Here is a 19013-nt window from a genome sequence, read left to right on the forward strand (position 1 = left end):
GCGAAAAGTGGCAGTCGACCCTAAATAATGAAAAGTGTGAGGTCATTCACGTGAGTGATAAAAGGAACTCGTTAAACTTTGGTTACACGATAAATCAGTCTAATCTAAAAGACGTAAATTCAACTAAATACCTAAGTATTACAACTACCAGCAACTTAAATTCGAAGGAACACATAGAAAATGTTGAGGGAAGGCTAACCAAAGACTGCGCTTTATTGGCAGGACACTTAGAAAATGTAACGGACCTACTAAGGAGACTGCCTACACTACGCTTGTCCGTCCTCTTTTGGAATACTGCTGCGCGGTGTGGGATCATTACCAGAAAGGACTGACAGAGTACATCGAAAAAGTTCAAAGAAAGGCAACACGTTTTGTATTTTCGCGAAATATGGGAGAGAGTGTCACAGAAGTGATACAGGATTTGGGCTGGAAATCATTAAAAGAAAGGCGTTTTTCGTTGCGACGGAATCTTCTCACGAAATTCCAATTACCAACTCTCTCCTCCGAATGCGAAAATATTTTGTTGACACCGACCTTCATAGGGAGTAAGGATCACCACGATAAAATAAGGGAAATCAGAGCTCGTGCCAAAAGATATAGGTGTTCATTCTTTCCGCGCGCTATACGAGATTGGAATAATAGATAATTGTGAAAGTGGTTCGATGAACCCTCTGCCAGACACTTGAATGTAATTTGCAGAGTACCCATGTAGATGTACATGTACATTAACTGTAATACATCCCGTCGTCCGTGCGACCTGTCACTAAGATTGTCCAACCTTCCTCATGCTAATGATTCTAACTTCATTAAAGTCCGAAAAATGTCGAGGAACTGCATACGCGAATGCACTGGGGTTGCCGGTGTCGCGAGCCGCGCGGGATTAGCCGAGTGGTCTCAGGCGCTGCAGTCATGGGCTGTGTGGCTGGTTCCGGCGGAGGTTCGAGTCCTCCCTCGGGCATGGGTGAGTGTGTTTGTCCCTAGGATAATTTAGGTTCAGTAGTCTGTAAGCTTGGTGAGTGATGACCTTAGCAGTTGAGTCCCACAAGATTTCACACACACACATTTGCGGTGTCGCGATCTCCATTTGAAAAGTCCCATTAACGTTGGATAATACCAGTAACCTACAGGCACTAACACTATTCATCTGTAGGAATGACTTTTCCTGCCCTGAAAATGAGCTCAGATAGGGATGAAATGTTAATCAATGTATAACACGTGCGTGGATCAGTATCAGCATCAGTTTGGTAGGGTTCGATCAGAGTGTTCATGGTGTAAAATTTTCCATTTCAGTCAGAGATATAACGGTCAATCGACGATGGGTGAAATCATGTTTTGTACGTGAGGTCAGAGTTAGGTGAGAGGGAAGATAAATGCTGCAGTAGACAAGGACTGAACAGCAACCCTCGTGGTATTCTGGGTTGTACTCAACTGCGCTTTCATATGTGTGGTCCTGTTCACAAGCGGCCATCTTTCTGGGTCACATAGTTGAACGAGAAATCAGAATGTCAGTAAACTTGGTATCTTTCAAAGTATCATCAGTGGGTGAAAGTCACTGACAGTGTCGCAGAAACTTTAGTGCTAACGTCAATAGCGTATAGAGTATCATTTAAAGCAGATCTCGGCCCTAGGATAAATCCAGTTTTTGGATCACAGACGTAATTATAAGTAGGCACTTTGAATGTATTTCTGCTTCACTCGTCATCATTGCAGCAATGTCCGCCAGCTTAGCTGGGTGGTAACGTGCTTGCCTCCCATGCAGCGGGCGCGGGTTCGATTCCCGGCCGCGTTGGAGATTTTTCTCCGCTCTTGCACTAGGTGTTGTGTTGTCCTCATCATAATTTCATCCTCATCACCTGCACGCAAGTCGCTCAATGTGGCGTCGACTGAAATAAGTCTCCCACTCGGCGGCCAAAGTTTCCGGATGGGCTCCCGGCCAACAATGCCACACGCTTATTTCATTTCATTGCACCAATGAATCTACATCCATAGCTGACCCAGATTCAGCAGTTTCCTGACTTGATCCTGAAGGGAATTACGTGTCTGATTAAGGTCAGTACTCCGCACTGACTTTTGTGTCCAGCCTCAATGCTTTCGTCGATATTCGATTTGGAGTTACTTGCTCTATACGTTAATGCTAGCTTCTGTAATTCTGATTGTACGTTGCCCTCAACTTTTCAGCATCGTATTTTTGTTGTTTTGAGCTATACGCTTCTAGCCCAAAATATGCTGTATAATGTGTGATCGGAAACCTCTTTCTCAATACTCTTTTAAATGCGGGAAATCGCCACCAACAGTCAACTGTGTAGCGGAAGGGCAAGTGAACCTGCATTCTGTGTGGAGTAGAGAGAGACAAACTCGTTTAGCCTTGAGAACTAGGTCACTGGTGATCACTCTTTCTTTGGAATCCTCCATTTTTACTCCTTCACCGTTCATTTGTGCATGGTATATGGTTCTTATCAAAAATTGATAAATAGTAGCGTAGGTGACTGACGAGGGAAGGCGTCAAGAGGAGGCACTTGCCTTCCCCCTGGAGTACAGATTTTTTATTCATTATAGAATTCTCACACACCTGTGTAAGTAATTTTTGTGATTCTGCAAAAGCTCTCGTTTAGCCAACTGAAGCGTTATGTGGCTGATCGCAGTGAAATAATACAAGGCGGCACACGAAAAGCAGGATCAGAGTACAGACTGCTTGCCAATCACGCACGATTTATTGACCTCTACGAGCAGAATTGATAAACACGTGATAACTAGGCAGTAAAGAAATAACAAATAAGCTAATGCAACCAACAACTTCGAAACAATAGATGACGATTGTTGGGCGACAATGAGCAGTCTAGTACTCGGGGGCGATATTTCGTGCGCCACCCTGTAGCACTGAAATAATATTGTAGAAGCTGTCATATTCTCTTTACAAAATGTGACACCACACTCTCGATTATGGAGCGCGGGTATCTTTCGGTTGTACGTCGGTCTCCCTTCCACAACAATGGATCAAAAAAGGCGGAAAACGGCTACTCGTGTTGCAGTGCCTGTTTATACACTACTGGCCACTCAAATTGCTACATCACGAAGATGACGTGCTACAGACACGAAATTTAACCGACAGGAAGAAGATGCTGTGATATGCAAATGATTAGCTTTTCAGAGCATTCACACAAGGTTGGCGCTGGTGGTGACACCAAAAACGTGCCGACATGAGGAAAATTTCCAACCGATTTCTCATACACAAACAGCAGCTGGCCGGCGTTGCCTGGTGAAACGTTGTTGTGATGCCTCGTGTAAGGAGGAGAAATGCGTACCATCACGTTACCAACTTTGACAAAGGTCGGATTGTAGCCTATCGCGATTGCGGTTTTTCGAGATGACAGGCACCTTATCTGCATGGCTGTAACGGATCGTGCAGCCACGTCTCGATTCCTGAGTCAGCAGATGGGGACATTTGCAAGACAACAACCATCTGCACGAACGGTTCGAAGACGTTTGCAGGAGCACGGACCATCAGATCGGAGAACATGGCTACGGTTACTGTTGACGCTGCATCACAGTCAGGAGCACCTGCGATGGTGTACTCAACGACGAACCTGAGTTCACGCATGGCAAAATGTCATTTTTTCGGATGAATCCAGGTTCTGTTTACAGCATCAGGATGGTCGTATCAGTGTTTGGCGACATCACGGTGAACGCACACTGGGAGCGTGTATTCGCAATCGCAATCGCAATACTGGTGTATCACCCAGCGTGATGGTATCGGGTGCCCTTGGTTACACGTCTCGGTCACCTCTTGTTCACCTTGACGGCACTTTGAACAGTGGACGTTACAATTCAGATGTGTTACGACCCGTGGCTCTACCATTCATTCGATCCCTGCGAAACACTACATTTCAGCACGATAATGCACGACCGCATGTTGTAGGTCCTGTACGGGACTTTCTGGATACAGAAAATATTCAACTGCTGCCTTGGCCAGCACATTCTCCAGATATCTCACGAATTGAAAATGTCTGCTCAATGGTGGCCGATCAACTTGCTCGCCACAATACGCCAGTCACTACTCTTGATGAAGTATGGTATCGTGCATGAAGCTGCATGGGCAGCTGTACCTCGACACTCAATCCAAGCTCTGTTTGACTCAATGCCCAGGCGTATCAAGGCCGTTATTATGGCCAAGAGGTTGTTGTTCTGGGTACAGATTTCTCAGGATCTATGCACCCAAACTGCGTGAAAATGTAATCACATGTCCAATGAATACCCGTTTATCATCTGCATTTCTTCTGGGTGCAGCAATTTTAATGGCCAGTAGTGTAACTGTCTTCAGCTGTTAATCGAAATAGTGAAATATGCTGATATGCCCTTTTGTTACCTAAAAAGATGTATTATTAAATACCACGTAATTTTTTTGTAATTTACGTAATTATAAATTACATTTTAATCACCGGTCGCGGACGTTGAAAGAGTACGAAAAGAGCCAGAAGTCCAGAGTTCAAGAACGGTTTGAAATAGATTTAGAATGGGCGTGCGCACGGAACGAAACGAACAACTCGATACTGAACTAACTAGGAAGAGTCGACAGTGGAACTGCGACGGGTGGCGACACGGAAAAGGGCGAGTCCGGCCGAGGGAGACCGAGACCGAGGCACAGACGGAACGGGACCGAGGCTGGAACGAGACCGACCGTTTCTAGTTCCCGGGAACTATAGGTAGAAAGCCACGACCGAAGTGAACTACGGAAGACTGTTCCTCAGAATTCGTTCCTAGGTCCTTCCGTTCATCTTGGTGAACCGTTCCTTTCGACATGTTAGTTCGCGAACGACCTATCTCTAGTGTGGAGTTCACTGGAGCACGCTGTCTCTCCTAACCGTGAACAGGAGAACGCGTCTTTTGCGCAATGTTCGTTCTGACAAGTGCCTTGTACGTTTATTCCAAGCTTGGACCGTTTGCGCTTTGTCGGTTAACAACAAGAACGGCTGTCATTACTGGTTCTTTCCCAGACGAGAGAGGAGGATTTTTCTGAAGACTTACGAACGTCGTGCAAGAGTGTTAAAGCATTATTTGGACAGCATACGTCATGGACGTTGAAGGATATTGAGATGATGATGTTGATGAAGATGTTAATTGGTAATATGGAGAGTCGAAGCCGTAGTGGATGCTGTCCTATACTAGCGTTGGAAAATCCCAGAAAACAGACGGGAAACGAGTGTTCAGCTTGTAAGACGTGGACATTTCTATTATCTATTGTCAAACCACAATTTATGTAAGACGCGTATATTTCTACTGCCTATAGCCAAACCACAATTTATGAAAGATGTTTATATTTTATTAATAGTATTAAGGAGGAATAATTAATATTTGCCATTTTGAAATAATTGTGGTAGCAGGGAATGTCTGCACCAAAGTATTGTTGTCGGGATTGACCGCACATTGAGGGCGGAAGAGACCGCGTATGGATACATTTTAAGAAAAGAGCGGGAAAAGCCGTTCATCGATACATTTTGTAATGGTAGCAGGGATTGTCTGCACCAGAAAGCATTGTTGGCGGAAGAGACCGCACGTTAGCGTACGTAGGAAGTCAGTAGTAAGTGAGATGTGAAGCGAGTCGGTGGCAGGTCTGAAGGGAGAGGTTGAGAGGAGCGGTGTGCCAGCCAGCCACCAGCTATGATTTACGAGAGATTATAAACGGATGTACAGAGACATCAGCTAACTATTATCAAAAGAGGAACTAATATCATTGAATTATTATTATTATTATTATTATTATTATTATTATTATTATTTGAGAAACTCAAGACTACTGAAGGTATGTTTGCATAATGCTAGTTGTAAGATTATTGTAAAAAGTAAGTCCCATTTGAAAGTTTGGAAAATCATTTCATTACCAACAGTAAATATTTGAAGAATCGTTTTCAGAATACAATTAATTTTTGCCACCAATATTGCGTTACTGATTATAATCTATCCCAAAAACCATCAACGTAAAACTATGCAAAATTTTATTGTTGTCAAGAAAAAGTTTAACTATGAATTACGTAACTTCAGTCAAATTAGTTAAAGAATAACGTCAGCTTTGCTAATAAATACAGCCACTTATTATGAAAGCCCACCAGCAGCTAATAGAGTTTAGCAAAACAGAGGAAGCATATTCATTTCAGAGTTGGACGTAGCAGTCAGATGGCGATCCAATAACAGTAAAAAAAGTAAGGAACAGTTTTGGGTTATTGCAGGTAACGACTGAGGGCCACGACGACGACGCATTCCATGTTTCGTCGAAATAATCAGCAAATCACTTTTAATAAGCAGCATTTAAATTTGAATGCGAAGATTGCAATTATTATTATTGAGAAAGAGAATTAATTTCAAAGGGAAGATTTCATTTGTTCGTATTAAGCAAGAGATAGAAATCCTAAGGGAAGGTTCCATAGGTTATTGTAGAAGGGAAGGTTGCGTAACAAACGAGATATAGAGGAGACGGGAAGGTTTCAGGCTGTCCAGATAGTATACGAGTGGATGCAGAAATTCTTGACGAAGCCTCTTAGAACTCAGTCCCCTTTTGTTAAAAGGGTTACACAAAGACTACGACGACAGGAAATTCACCCATACAAAAAAAGATTGAGGTTACGGATATGAAAGTAGCTAGGATGATTGCAGGTACTAGTAGATGGGAACAATGGCAGGAGGGTGTCCACAATGAGGAAATTAAAGAAAAACTGCGAATGAACTCTATAGATGTAGCAGTCAGGGCGAACAGTCTTAGATGCTGGGGTCATGTTATACGCATGAGAGAAGCAAGGCTGCCCAAGAGACTCATGGGTTCAGCAGTAGAGGGTAGGAGGAGTTGGGGTAGAACAAGGAGAGGGTACCTGGATTCGGTTAAGAACGATTTTGAAGTAACAGGCTTAACATCAGAAGAGGCACCAATGTTAGCACTGAATAGGGGATCATGGAGGAATTTTATAAGGGGGACTATGCTCCAGACTGAACGCTTAAAGGCATAATCAGTCTTAAATGATGATGATGGTAAGCCTCTTAAAGCGCACAGATGTATATACTGTCAGTACTACTTTTTCATTATGATCTACACTCCTGGAAATTGAAATAAGAACACCGTGAATTCATTGTCCCAGGAAGGGGAAACTTTATTGACACATTCCTGTGGTCAGATACATCACATGATCACACTGACAGAACCACAGGCACATAGACACAGGCAACAGAGCATGCACAATGTCGGCACTAGTACAGTGTATATCCACCTTTCGCAGCAATGCAGGCTGCTATTCTCCCATGGAGACGATCGTACAGATGCTGGATGTAGTCCTGTGGAACGGCTTGCCATGCCATTTCCACCTGGCGCCTCAGTTGGACCAGCGTTCGTGCTGGACGTGCAGACCGCGTGAGACGACGCTTCATCCAGTCCCAAACATGCTCAATGGGGGACAGATCCGGAGATCTTGCTGGCCAGGGTAGTTGACTTACACCTTGTAGAGCACGTTGGGTGGCACGGGATACATGCGGATGTGCATTGTCCTGTTGGAACAGCAAGTTCCCTTGCCGGTCTAGGAATGGTAGAACGATGGGTTCGATGACGGTTTGGATGTACCGTGCACTATTCAGTGTCCCCTCGACGATCACCAGAGGTGTACGGCCAGTGTAGGAGATCGCTCCCCACACCATGATGCCGGGTGTTGGCCCTGTGTGCCTCGGTCGTATGCAGTCCTGATTGTGGCGCTCACCTGCACGGCGCCAAACACGCATACGACCATCACTGGCACCAAGGCAGAAGCGACTCTCATCGCTGAAGGCGACACGTCTCCATTCGTCCCTTCATTCACGCCTGTCGCGACACCACTGGAGGCGGGCTGCACGATGTTGGGGCGTGAGCGGAAGACGGCCTAACGGTGTGCGGGACCGTAGCCCAGCTTCATGGAGACGGTTGCGAATGTTCCTCGCCGATACCCCAGGAGCAACAGTGTCCCTAATTTGCTGGGAAGTGGCGGTGTGGTCCCCTACGGCACTGCGTAGGATCCTACGGTCTTGGCGTGCATCCGTGCGTCGCTGCGGTCCGGTCCCAGGTCAACGGGCACGTGCACCTTCCGCCGACCACTGGCGACAACATCGATGTACTGTGGAGACCTCACGCCCCACGCCCTCGCTCAAAGTCCGTCAACTGCACATACGGTTCACGTCCACGCTGTCGCGGCATGCTACCAGTGTTAAAGACTGCGGTGGAGCTCCGTATGCCACGGCAAACTGGCTGACACTGGCGGCGGCGGTGCGCAAATGCTGCGCAGCTAGCGCTATTCGACGGCCAACACCGCGGTTCCTGGTGTGTCCGCTGTGCCGTGCGTGTGATCATTGCTTGTACAACCCTCTCGCAGTGTCCGGAGCAAGTATGGTGGGTCTGACACACCAGTGTCAATGTGTTCTTTTTTCCATTTCCAGGAGTATATGTATTGTTTTAGAGTTGTAGACAACCTGCGAGTGTATTTATGTGTTTTCACATTTTTGCTGCAGATCTAATGATGGTCATTGAAGATCGAAACCGGTAATCTGTTAACAAAAAGTTTGTGACCGTAGACGTAAATTAAAGGAAACCTACTAATTACAGTAGTCTGACTGACAGATATTTTATAAGAAGCCAAAACCATAATGGCGCATGGCAGGTGTATTGACTTTACTGATGTCTACTTGTTCATTGAAAAGAAAATGAGGAACCTGAAGGACTGTTCAGGTTTGTCGAGGACAAAAAATTAGCACAATACGATTAATCGATGATGCAGTAGTCGCAGCAGAAACAGAATAGGGAGTGGGCTCTTGGGCTAAACGTAATATAGAACATATGCTAACTGGTGATTAGCAGATGCGCACAAATAAAAAGAAAGCGTCACACGTGGACATGCTGAAGGACTAAATGTGATCCTAGAACGGATATACACATTTTAATATCTGAGAAGCAAAATAGATAAACATGTCAGGGACATGCAAGACACAGAAGCAAGGACAAGACCAAAAGGTCTTTTATAAGAATAAATAGCAACTAATGTCCAGTATGTAAATATCATTCCTAGTTTTAAATTTATTAAAATGAATCTCAAATCTTCCGATGGTACTATTACGACCAGGCTGCTGTGGACTTTATATACTACACTGCGCTCAGATTTTGTTACAAATATTACCGTTAGCCGAAGGTGGGATTTAAGTTCAGTTGCGTTTTCCTATTCGCACTGAAAAAATGACCCCGTTTAGTAACAGGGAAAGGTGGAAGTAATAGTGTTAACAATATTCTATCAATTTCTCAGTTGATGTCATGCAATTAGTCTGTTACCACATGCCAGCCGCTTGGAGAGCTAGTATCGTTGTAGCTCTCAAAAAATTGCATTTTTTGTCCAATGGGGTTTCGTCACTGTTTATCGTAGACTGTGATGTCGATATGATAGGCGAAGCGCAAATTGTTGGGAGGCAGAGGCCTTCAGAAGCCGCGTTTAGAGCTTGTGCCCACCGCAGACACTAAATGCGCTCGCCAAACAAACTCTCCCCATGGAGTCCACCGCACATCAGTCCGCTGTGTGAACCTGTTCTGAACTTGCGATGTCAGCCCATTGTTGACGACCTCACCATGTAGCTATGTAGCTCGATGTTGTATTCGATTTCTCTCTGGACGGCTTTCATCCTGATGTTGGCAGACGTAGCTGTGTTTACAGAATGGTTGGCCCGCGAACGGTGAACGCAACCTTTACGTTCTCCATTTAACCCATCGCCGCTTAGTGGCTGTGGACTCGATACCGAGCGCAACATTCGTAACTCTCGTTCGGCGGGTGTAATGGACAGCCTTTTTTATATGCAGTCGGATACAAAGAACATAACTTGCCAATTTCTAATTTTTATTTATTTTTTGAATTCGCCAGGTTCTGTGGGAACATTTGAGCCAAAGCTGCTTGATTACAAAACGAGTCGTTACATAACACATAAAGGTTCCAAGCAAACTTAAAAGTCAGAAGACAATTTACTTAAAAAAACGAAAAAGACATTTTAAATAATTGTTAGAATAAATAATATATTACCATGTAAGGACATTAAACTACTGTGAACTACTTCCGTATGCAGTAACAGGAGAGTACCACAAAGGAACCTTCCAAGTTAGATTTAAAAACCAAAGTTTCCAGTTGTTCTCGAAGACTGTTGAAAATGAAATCTGGAGAACAGTGCACATCTTCCTTTAAAATGGTTAAAAAAAGTGTTGTTCATGTGCAAAACCCAGCTAGTTTTCTCCGAGTGAACGTGGCAAGTCCTTTTGAATGAGTCAATATTATTTACTCACAAATCACATGAGAGAGCGTATCTTGTCCAAAGATCTCCCACGCAACCCAAAGACTTCATGGTCGTATGCGAAGACGCCAAAACATCAGATTTAGAGAGCAGACACTCATCGATGACATCGAACCCAAAATGAGCGTAGCAAAGCAAAATAAAAAATTCTAAATGTTATATTAAAAAGATCCAACGGCACTGTCAAAGTTACAATTCTCACACCACTGCAAAGATGGGTCGTACAAATATCAGTGTCAAGATCGCTGAGAAATTTCTTTAATGGCTAAAACTGAAACATCCACCGTGGCCTGATGGAGCCCCTGCCAGATTATATACACAAACTGCAGCTGATTTATCCCCTCTTTTAACTAAAATAAACTGTGAATCCATGCGCAGAAAAGTACCACACCGACGCCTATTCACTAAAGTGCTATCGTATTATGTATCAAATAAAATTTGTGGCTGGATTAAGGATTTATGGATAGGGAAGACGAAGCATATTATCTTGGTTGAAAAGTCATCGACGGATGTGGAAGTAACTTCAAACGTGACTCATGGAATTGTGTTGCGGTCCTTGCTCTCTATGTTGTGTCTTAATAATCCCAGAAACCGTATTATCGGCAACCTCAGACTTTTATTGGCCCTGAGCACTATGGGACTTAACATCGATGGTCATCAGTCCCGTAGAACTTAGAACTACTTAAACCTAACTAACCTAAGGACAGCACACAACACCCAGTCATCACGAGGCAGAGAAAATCCTTGACCCCACCGGCAATCGAACCCGGGAACCCGGGCGCGGGAAGCGAGAACGCTACCACACGACCACGAGCTGCGGACTCAGGCTTTTATTGTGTGGAAAAAGCTGCGGAAGAATCCTGTCCAGTCATAGCTACATGTCGAAGTGATGCAATGATTAGTAACTTGATTTAATAAAAGATCAGAAATGTAAAATTGTGTACTTCAAAAAGCATCAGTATGTACTATTGTATGACAACAGTATCAATGAGCCACAACTGAAATCGGTCCGCTCATAAAAATTCATGCGTGTAACAGTTTGTGACCATGGAGGAGTGCAATGATCCCATAAAGTCTATCGTATGTAAATCAGGTGGCGGATATTAGTTCATTCGTGTATTACTCAGTTGGTTGTTTGATATGGGGGAAGGGACCAAACAGCGAGGCCATCGGTCCTATAGCATTAGGGAAGGACGCGGAAGGAAGTCGGCCGTGCCCTTTGAAAGGAACCATCCTGGCATTTGCGTGAAGTGATTTAGGGAAATCACGGAAAACCTAAATCAGGATAGCCGGACGCGTGTTTGAACCGTCGTCTTTCCGAATGCGAGTCCAGAGTGCTAACCACTGCGCCACATCGCTCGGTTTGTTACTCAGGGGATGCTGTCAGTTTATAGTGGAGACTGCATACATAGCATCCAGAATACTGCTCAAGTGTTTGGGACTCATACCACATATTACTAATATTGGATTACACCTACAACTACATTTATACTCCACAAGCCGCCCAACGGTGAGTGGCGGAGAGTACTTTACGTGCCTCTGCATTACCTCCATTTCCTGTTCCAGTCGCGAATGGTTCGCGGGAAGAACGAATGCCGGAAAGTCTCCGTGCGCTCTCGACTCTCTCTAATTTTACATTCGTGATCTCCTCGGGAGGTATAAGTAGAGGGAAGCAATATATTTGATACCTCATCCAGAAACGCACCCTCTCGAAACCTGGATAGCAAGCTACGCCGCGATGCAGAGCGCCTCTCTTGCAGATTCTGCCACTTGAGTTTGCTAAACATCTCCGTAACGATATCATGCTTACCAAATAACCCTGTGACGAAACGCGCCGCTCTTCTTTGAATCTTCTCTATCTTCTCTGTCAACCAGACCTGGTACGGATCCCACACTGATGAGCAATACTCAAGTATAGGTCGAACGAGTGTTTTGTTAGCCACGTCCTTTGTTGATGGACTACATTTTCTAACGACCCTCCCAATGAATCTCAACCTGGCACCCGCCTTACCAACAATTAATTTTATATGATCATTCCACTCCAAATTGCTCCGTACGCATACTCCCAGATATTTAACAGAAGTAACTGTTACCAGTGTTTGTTCCGCTATCATATAATCATACAATAAAGGATCCTTCTTTCTTTGTATTCGCAATACATTACATTTGTCTTTGTTAAGGGTCAGTTGCCACTCCCTGCACCAAGTGACTATCTGCTGCAGATCTTCCTGCATTTCGCTGCAGTTTTCTAATGCTGCAATTTCTCTGTATACTGCACCATCATCTGCGAAACGCCGCATGGAACTTCCGACACTATTTACGAGGTCATTTATATATATTTTGAAAAGCAATAGTCCCATAACACTCCCCTGTGGCACGCCAGAGGTTACTTTAACGTCTGTAGACGTCTCTGCATTGAGAACAACATGCTGTGTTCTGTTTTCTAAAAACTCTTCAATCCAGCCACACAGCTGGTCTGATATTCCGTAGGCTCTTACTTTGTTTATCAGGCGACAGTGCGGAACTGTATCGAACGCCTTCCGGAAGTCAAGGAAAATAGCATCTACCTGGGATCCCGTATCTAATGTTTTCTGGGTCTCATGAACAAATAAAGCGAGTTGGGTCTCACACGATTGCTATTTCCGGAATCCATGTTGATTCCTACAGAGTAGATTCTGGGTTTCCAGAAATTACATGTTACGCGAGCAAAAAACATGTTCTAAAATTCTACAACAGATCGATGTCAGAGATATGGGCCAATATAGTTTTGCGCATCTGCTCGACGAACCTTCTTGAAAACTTGGAACTACTTGTGCTCTTTCCCAATCATTTGGACCCTCAGATTACAGATGAAGATCAAAATTGTGTATGTTCTAAAGTATTAATTTATTTCGTTAACAGGTTTTCGGCTTATACTGTCATTATCACACTGTAACTAATTGTCGCCATCAAACAGGAAACACTCATTATCACCTTGTCCGATGACAATTGAGTCCACAGGCATTTGCAAGAAGGGAAGGTGAGGCGGGGGGGGGGGGGGGGGGGGAGGGTATTTTTTCTTAACGTAGGGGTCGAGGAGTACCTCTTACCCTTTTCCTACTGGGCCCAAATTAGACATACTCATTTTTGGTAGAACTGACAAGTAGTACAAAGAAACAATCGGTCTTGAAACATAAGAGCCTCCCTAATGTCACCGGACACCAATGGGCGCAATTATGCAAAGAATGCTAGCAAATCCTACCTGTGGGCCAACACAACGGTATAGGTTTCAATGAGCAGAACAAGCAGAACTGAGCTTTCGGCTAACTTATTAACGTGCTTTTAGGACTGCAATTATTATCCACTAGGCTACCAAGGAATTTCGCTTATGAAGTTTCATTTAGTGCGCACCTACTCTTGGCACGTGAAATTTATTTTATTTGTTTAGGAACGTGTCTGCCCTTAACTAAATCTTTCAGCTGTATGAAACTTTATTCCTTCATATATAGCGTATGCTACACAGTCATGGAGTATAGACTACTAACAATATTCTATACTTTTACTTTTTATTTATTGAAAAAATATACAGATGTGAGTTAGTATTTACTACCCACCACCTTTTACACATTACAAAAATAGAAATTCTTCTACTTAATAGAAGGGGTTGTCAAGGAGGAACTCTTTCATTTTGTTTTCAAATTTTACTTTGCTGTGTGTCAGACATTTTATATCACTGGATAAGTTATTAAAAATTTCACTTGCGGCATATGCACCCCTTTTGGGGCTATAGACAATTTTAATGTGTAGTAAAGGATGTCATTTTTTCCTTCAGGTATTGTTATTATGTACATAATAGTTACATTTGAACTGCAGTGGATTATTTACGACAAACTTCGTGAGGGAATAAATATATTGTGAAGCAGTAGTCAGAATGCGCAACTCCTTTATCAGACATCTACAAGACTATCTTTGGAAAGCAGCACGTATCAGTCTTACAGCACGTTTTTAAGTAATGACGAGTATCTTTTTTTTAGGATGAGTTACCCCACGAAACTATTTCTTTTGACATTATTCAATGAAAATATGCAAAATATGATTACTTACTGATTTGCTCTCTTCCCAAGATTTGTAATTGTTCTACTTGCAAATGTGGCTGAACCAAGTTGTCTCAGAAGTTCCTAAATGTGCGTTTTCCAGTTTAAATTCTCATCAATAAGGATACCTAAGAATTTTGAAGTTTCCACCCTTTTTATTGTTTCTTCACCATGCCTTACATTTATAGCTCTTGATGTGCAAAACTGAATATGCTGTCTTTTTTTTGTTTAAAAAAGCTGAGGGTGAGACTATTCGCAGAAAACCAGTCAATGATACTTTTGAGAACCTTGCTTACCATTTCTTCTGTCGCTGTATGTATGCTTGGATTGCTAACAATGCTAGTGTCATCTGCAGAAAGAACTGAATCTGCTTGTTGTATGTTAGACGAAGTCGTTTACATATCTCACCCTGGCAAGAAAAGTGACCCAAGTCGAAAAACGACATCTTTAGTCTTTGTCACTGAACAATACGTGTGAAGTGCCCCAACGTGCACGAAAAATATAACGGAATTTACTGAAAACAATACTTACTTAAATTTAAGGAAGCTTATTGTATAAGTTTTATAGAATTAATTTTTGAAGTCGAGTTTTACGAAGCATTGTATGTTTTAGCAGTGTCAGTCTTTCTGAGCTGCGTCACTGTTTTGCCGGAGTGTAATTTATGAGGATCTAAGATTGAGCCTTGGGGAGCCCCACAGGTATTTCTCCACAGTCAGAATAATGTCTCCAGATCTCACTGGTTTGTCGGATTTATGTACGTTAGGCTCCACTGCATCAAGGAACTTGACTAAAGGTTAAACTATAATTCAGCTAGGCTAAACTTTTCTGCCAAATTTAAAGATTGTTAAGGGTACATGTATCAGTTTCAAATGGCATAGAAGAGCGAGACAAGCCAGATTTAATAAGTCGATAATTTTAATATTTAAAATAGCTCGGAGTCATGCTGGCGGAATCGCAATGTAACTTTAACATTTTCTGTTTATCTGGTGTGTGAGAGTCTGACAAGTTCACGCTGTGCAAGACTGCACCCACCACCTGTAGAGCGTCGTGCAGAAAGTGGCGCAGTGATAAGAAGGACGCAAAGTCTCTCTCTTGTCTTTGGCCCTTATTCTTATCAGAGGATTAGCATTTAAAGTCTCGTCGTCGGCGAGGCCACTGAGGATAAAAAACTTCCTGATATGTGACAGACTTTCCGAGGATGAAACGACGGCCTCGCTAACGAGCTATGCAGGTACTGACTGAAGTAAGTCACAGATATGTGTTCATATCTCGTTTTGTAAGAACTTAAGAAAAACGACAGCGTCGAGGACAATGAAGACACGTGTACGAAAATGCAATTGCTATGATTATGTTAACATCTACACTGAAGCTTCTAATAAATTGGAATAGGCATGCGGATTCAAATAGGGAGAAATATAAACAGGTAGAATAGGGCGCTGCTGTCGGCAACGCCTATATAACACAACAAGTGTCTGGCGCAGTTGTTAGATCTGTTACTGCTGCTACAAGTGGAGTTATCAAGATTTAAATGAGTTTGAACGTGTTGCTATAGTCGGCGCACTAACGATGGGACACAACATGCCCGAGGTAGCGATGAAGTGGGGATTTTCTCGTACGACCATTTCACGAGTGTATCATGAATATCAGGAATCCGGTAAAACATCATATCTCCGACATCGCTGCGGCCAGAAAAAGATCCTGCTGCAATGGGACCAACGACGACTGAAGAGAATCGTTCAACGTGACAGAAGTGCAACCCTTCCGCAAGTTGCTGCGGTTTTCAATGGTGGGCGATCAACAAGTACATGTATCAGTTTCAAATGGCATAGAAGGGCGAGACAAGCCAGATTTAATAAGTCGAACCTTTCAACGAAACATCATCGATGTGGGTATTCGGAGCCGAAGGTCTACTCGTGTACCCTTGATGACTGCACGACACATAGCTTTACGCCTCGCCTGCGCCCGTCAGCATCGACATTGAACTGTTGATGACAGGAAACATGTTGCTGCTCGGATGAGTCTGGTTTCAAATTGTATCGAGCGAATGGACCTACAGGGGTATGAAGACAACCCCATGAATACGTGGACCCTGCATGTCAGCAAGGGACTGTTCTAGTTGGTGGAGGTTCTGTGGGGCGTGTGCAGTTGGAGTGATATGGGATAGAACCCCTAATACGTCTAGATACGACTCTGACAGGTGATACGTACGTAAGCATCCTGTGTGACCACCTGCATCCATTCAAGTCCATTCTGCATTCCGATGGACTTGGGCAGTTCCAGCAGGGCAATGCGACATAACACACGACCAGAATTTCTACAGAGTGGCTCCAGGAACACTCTTCTGAGTTTAAACATTTCCGCTAGCCACCAAACTTCCCAGGCAAGAACATTATTGAGGATATCTGTGATGCCTTACAACGTGTTGTTCAGATAAGAACTCCACCCCCTCGTAAACTTACTGATTTATGGACAGCTCTGCAGCATTCATGGTGTCAATTGCCTCCAGCTCTACTTCAGACATTAGCCGAATCCATCCCACGTCGTGTTGTTGCGGCACTTCTGCATGCTCGCGGGGGCCCTACACATTAGACAGGTGTACCAGTCTCTTTGGTTCTTCAGTGCAAATAACTATATCACGAGCGCTGAAATGGCAGATATTGAGCAGAGTGATCCGTGAAGACGCAATCAATTAAAATCTTTGGACAGTGGAAAGGCATCTGGAACGGACGAGATACCTGTGAGATTCTATACACATTATGTGAAAGAACCTACTCCTCATCTAGTAGCCGTTTAACGGAGGCCACTGGACTAACGGTAGGTACAGCGACTGGAAGAGGTCGCAGGTCATTCCTTTATAATAAAAGAGCCTTTGGGCAGATTCACATAATAACAGGCCTACTTTGCTGACGTGAGACTGTCGGCGGAAGAACGTGAACTACGAACATCCAACTTGCTTGAGGGCTCTGTTGGTTTACAGAGCATTACGCAATAATTCGAGAACCACTGCCGCGTGGAGTTGCCGTGGGGTTTGAGGCGCCTTGTCACGGACTGCGAGGCCCCTCCCACCGGAGGTTCGAGTCCTCGCTCTTGTATGGGCGTGTGTGTGTTGTTCTTAGCATAAGTTAGTTTCAGTAGTGTGTAAGTGTAGGGACCGATGATCTCAGCAGTTTGGTCCCTTAGGAACTCACACACATTTCAACATTTTTCGAGAACCACTGAAATTAATGTTTGGTGGTGAACATTCAGTGTAACGTGTGATGGAGAATATTCTGTGTTCTATTTATTACTGATTCATGGAACTAGCAGTATACAGTTGGACATCAGTAGATATACTGAAGCGCCAAAGAAACTGGCGTAGACACGCGTATTCAAATACAGAGATATGTAAACAGGCAGAATACGGAGCAGCGGTCGGGAACTCCTGTATAAGATAATAAGTGTCTGGCGCAGTTGTTAGATCAGTTACTGCGGCTACAATGGCAGGTTATCAAGATTTAAGTGAGTTTGAACGTGATGTTATAGTCGGCGCGCGAGTGATGGAACACAGCTCTCCGACGTAGCGCTGAAGTGGGGATTTTGCGTACGACCATTTCACGAGTATTCCGTGAATATCATGAACACAGCAAAACATTAGATCTCCGAAATCTCTGAGGCCGGAAAAAGATCCTACAAGAACGGGACCAACGAAAACTGAAGAGAATCGTTCAACGTGACAGAAGTGAAATCGTGCACTCGTGAATTTTTGATGACTGCACGACACAAAGCTTTACGCCTCGCCTGGGGCCGCCAACGCTGACATTGGACTGTTGATGACAGGAAAGTTGTTGCCTGGTCTGACGAGTCTCGTTTCACATTGTACTGAGGTGGGAGAATTTTAGGAAATGGTAGCTTATGTGTAAAGCAGAGCGCGTATAGTACACTAGTGTTCGGGTGATTGGGCTCTCTTCCAGGCCTGATTAAAGTAAAACATGGAAGTAATTCAGAGGTGGGCTGCTAGATGAGTTACAAGTAGGTACGATCGACAAGCAGTTATTACAGACATTCTTCGTGAATTGAAGTGGGAACCTCAGTAAAGAATAAGGCGTCATTTTTTTATAACAACAATACTGAGAAAATTTAGAGAACCGGCACATTTGAAGCTGACTGCAGAACTAATCTGCAGACGTCGACGTACGTTTCGCATAAAAACTACAGAGGCAAGACAAGAGAAATTAGGGCTCGTACGGAGACGTATAGAAGTCGTTTTTCTCTCGCTCTGTCTGTAGGAAGAACAGGAAAGGATGTGAAAAGTAGTGCTACAAGATATTCTCCGCCACCCACCACGCGGTGGTTTGTGGAGTATGATGAAACCTTCCCGTCTCCTCTATATCTCATTTGTTACGCAACCTTCCCTTCTACAATAGCCTATGAAACCTTCCCTTAGGATTTCTATCTCTTGCTTAATAATAACAAATGAAATCTTCCCTTCGAAATTATGAAAGGTCCCCTTAGAAAAATTGTACATGATTGTGCTTAAACTGACACACAATATTTTTAGCGCAACGCAATCTGACTTTCAATAATCCCTACAAAAAAATGGCCCTCACTAACATACCTTCCACAAATCACTTACCTCAC

At 43.7% G+C, this 19013-nt stretch overlaps 1 protein-coding gene across 3 annotated transcripts in view; it reads left to right on the top strand.

Moving 5' to 3' along the window:
- Nucleotides 1-19013, top strand: part of LOC126278594 (fatty acid 2-hydroxylase) — a 537874-nt gene that overhangs the window by 43852 nt on the left and 475009 nt on the right. Inside the window, exon 1 of one of the 3 annotated variants that reach the window (XM_049978806.1) lies at nt 15577-15639. The exons of the other annotated variants lie outside the window; for them this stretch is intronic. The gene's annotated coding sequence lies outside the window, so the exon portion shown is untranslated. Of the gene's footprint in view, nt 1-15576; nt 15640-19013 lie in introns of those variants that run through there. 3 annotated transcript variants of the gene reach the window in all.

The sequence above is a fragment of the Schistocerca gregaria genome, chromosome 6, assembly GCF_023897955.1.
Source record: "Schistocerca gregaria isolate iqSchGreg1 chromosome 6, iqSchGreg1.2, whole genome shotgun sequence".
Taxonomy (NCBI): Eukaryota; Metazoa; Arthropoda; class Insecta; order Orthoptera; family Acrididae; genus Schistocerca; species Schistocerca gregaria.